Source organism: Diaphorina citri, unplaced genomic scaffold (assembly GCF_000475195.1).
Source record: "Diaphorina citri unplaced genomic scaffold, Diaci psyllid genome assembly version 1.1 scaffold1082, whole genome shotgun sequence".
Lineage (NCBI taxonomy): Eukaryota > Metazoa > Arthropoda > Insecta > Hemiptera > Psyllidae > Diaphorina > Diaphorina citri.
Window position 1 is genome coordinate 143,106 of NW_007378511.1, and position 564 is coordinate 143,669.

Genomic DNA, 564 nt, shown 5'->3' on the forward strand with positions numbered 1-564 from the left:
TCGCGAACTCACCGCATTATATACACATATTATAATCACTACATAATACACCTTCCGACCAGAAGTCATCAAACGCAGCAGTCCCTCAAGGTGCAATGATTGGACCTTTCCTCCTGAGAATCTTTATTCCCTCAGGAACCTTTGAAATCCTTTGGATTAGACTTATTCATCTTATGAGAGAGGATTGAGGATCACGTGACCAAGGATTATGATCCTAAGGGAGTGTGGGTGGATAATGGATGACCTTGGGTGTACTGTGTTTGGAATACTTTCTATTCCCTCGGGAACCTTTGAAATCCTTTTGATTAGTCTCATTAATCTTGTGATTGGGGATTTGAGGATCACGTGACCAAGGATTATGATCCTAAGGGAGTGTGGGTGGATAATGGATGACCTTGGGTGTACTGTGTTTGGAATACTTTGGAAGTGGGAGAGAGAAATGTAACTTTCCTTTTGGGTTGTGGTCGGTTTTTTCTGTCTCTTTTCCACAATGTTCATATCGAGTCTATGAAAAATGTTGAAAATTTGTATGGAATTTTATCCTCAATCTAATTTGAGAATTTT